The 2,500-nt window shown below is 41.7% G+C and overlaps 1 protein-coding gene across 1 annotated transcript in view; it reads left to right on the top strand.

The window, feature by feature from the left end:
* LOC138614843 (nuclear factor 1 A-type-like) overlaps positions 1 to 2,500 on the top strand; it is a gene marked incomplete at its 5' end in the record, with an annotated part of 35,801 nt that overhangs the window by 949 nt on the left and 32,352 nt on the right. The gene's annotated exons all lie outside the window — the stretch shown is intronic.

Below are 2,500 nucleotides of genomic sequence, written 5' to 3'. Positions count from 1 at the left end.
TCCTCTAATAACAACCCCAACCATTCCCACACCTCCACCCACAGACACACATCACCTAACTTAACCTGTGTGTGTGTGTGTGTATGTGTGTGTGTGTGTGTGTGTGTGTGTGTGTGTGTGTGTGTGTGTGTGTGTGTGTGTGTGTGTGTGTGTGTGTGTGTGTGTGTGTGTGTGTGTGTGTGTATGTGTGTGTGTGTGTGTGTGTGTGTGTGTGTGTGTGTGTGTGTGTGTGTGTGTGTGTGTGTGTGTGTGTGTGTGTGTGTGTGTGTGTGTGTGTGTGTGTGTGTGTGTGTGTGTGTGTGTGTGTGTGTGTGTGTGTGTGTGTGTGTGTGTGTGTGTGTGTGTGTGTGTGTGTGTGTGTGTGTGTGTGTGTGTGTGTGTGTGTGTGTGTGTGTGTGTGTGTGTGTGTGTGTGTGTGTGTGTGTGTGTGTGTGTGTGTGTGTGTGTGTGTGTGTGTGTGTGTGTGTGTGTGTGTGTGTGTGTGTGTGTGTGTGTGTGTGTGTGTGTGTGTGTGTGTGTGTGTGTGTGTGTGTGTGTGTGTGTGTGTGTGTGTGTGTGTGTGTGTGTGTGTGTGTAATAAGAATGAATGAATGAATGAGGGTTCTTTGTGTACTTATTGATCAGCAGAATCAAACCTGTTGTCTGAAACGTCTTCATGAAACTGAAAAATCAAACTTAAACAACACGAAGCTCCAAACTACAGAAACATGACAACAAAGTCCAAAACAAATAAACAAACAAACACAAACAGAGGAGATTCACTGTGTTGTTTCAGGAATGAAGACACAAAAACACTTCCTGTTTACAAAATGATGTCATTTATTCACTGCAGCAAGAGTGATGTCATATTCTGAAGGAGGAGTGGAAAGGAGGGAAGAGGGGGAGGGGGATGGGAGAGGAGGATGGGAGAGGAGGAGGGGACAGGGGAGGGGATTAGGAGGAGAAGGGGAGGGGGACGTTTACATTACGTTTGAGTTTTACATTTTAATATATAAAAAATATACTTTTTCAATTCTTTAATTATTTTAGTTCTTTAGATTTTTATTAAATAAATATCAATTCCATATATTTCATTCATTTATTTATTACTGTCGTTTTAAGTCTAGTGAAGTAATTTTTTACATTTATTTAATTTATTATATTAATTTTGCATTATTATTTAATTATTGGAAATCAGCTGGAATATAAATCTGGAACAACGCATCGCTTCTCTTTTTTCCCTGATAGAAATAAATTTAATAATAAACTAAAATCTAAAAAAGAAGTATTTTTAACATGTTTTATTTTAATTCAATAAACGTTCTGATTTTTTTTTTTTTTTTAATTTAGAACAAAAATACTTAACAAATTTGTCAAAACACATTATTGCACTGCTGAGGCCCCGCCTCCATCTCTACCTGTCTATCTACCTGTCTGTCTCTACCTGTCTGTCTGCCTGTCTCTCTTCCTGTCTATCTACCTTTCTGTCTCTACCTGTCTGTCTGTCTCTCTACATCTTTGTCTCTACCTGTCTATCTACCTGTCTGTCTGCCTGTTTATCTGCCTGTCTGTCTGCCTGTCTATCTACCTGTATATCTACCTGTCTGTCTCTACCTGTCTGTCTGCCTGTCTCTCTAGATGTCTGTCTCTACCTGTCTGTCTGCCTGTCTATCTACATGTCTATCTACCTGTCTGTCTCTACCTGTCTGTCTGCCTGTCTCTCTACATGTCTGTCTACCAGTCTGTCTCTACCTGTCGATCTACCTGTCTGTCTGCCTGTCTCTCTACATGTCTGTCTCTACCTGTCTCTCTACCTGTCTGTCTCTACCTGTCTATCTACCTGTCTGTCTCTACCTGTCTATCTACCAATCTGTCTCTACCTGTCTATCTACCTTTCTGTCTCTACCTGTCTATATACCAGTCTGTCTCTACCTGTCTATCTACCACTCTGTGTCTACCTGTCTATCTACCTTTCTGTCTCTACCTGTCTATATACCAGTCTGTCTCTACCAGTCTGTCTCTACCTGTCTATCTACCACTCTGTCTCTACCTGTCTATATACCAGTCTGTCTCTACCTGTCTATCTACCAGTCTGTCTCTACCTGTCTGTCTCTACCTGTCTATCTACCTTTCTGTCTCTACCAGTCTGTCTCTACCTGTCTATCTACCAGTCTGTCTCTACCTGTCTATATACCAGTCTGTCTCTACCTGTCTATCTACCACTCTGTCTCTACCTGTCTGTCTACCTTTCTGTCTCTACCAGTCTGTCTCTACCTGTCTATCTACCTTTCTGTCTCTACCAGTCTGTCTCTACCTGTCTATCTACCTTTCTGTCTCTACCTGTCTGTCTACCTTTCTGTCTCTACCTGTCTATATACCAGTCTGTCTCTACCTGTCTATCTACCTTTCTGTCTCTACCTGTCTATCTACCAGTCTGTCTCTACCTGTCTATATACCAGTCTGTCTCTACCTGTCTATCTACCACTCTGTCTCTACCTGTCTATCTACCTTTCTGTCTCTA

This window comes from Brachyistius frenatus, unplaced genomic scaffold (assembly GCF_029030835.1).
Source record: "Brachyistius frenatus isolate BFR_SWC_R1_liver_20210118 unplaced genomic scaffold, ASM2903083v1 Contig_590, whole genome shotgun sequence".
Lineage (NCBI taxonomy): Eukaryota > Metazoa > Chordata > Actinopteri > Embiotocidae > Brachyistius > Brachyistius frenatus.
This window is presented reverse-complemented; position numbering and strand designations above follow the sequence as displayed.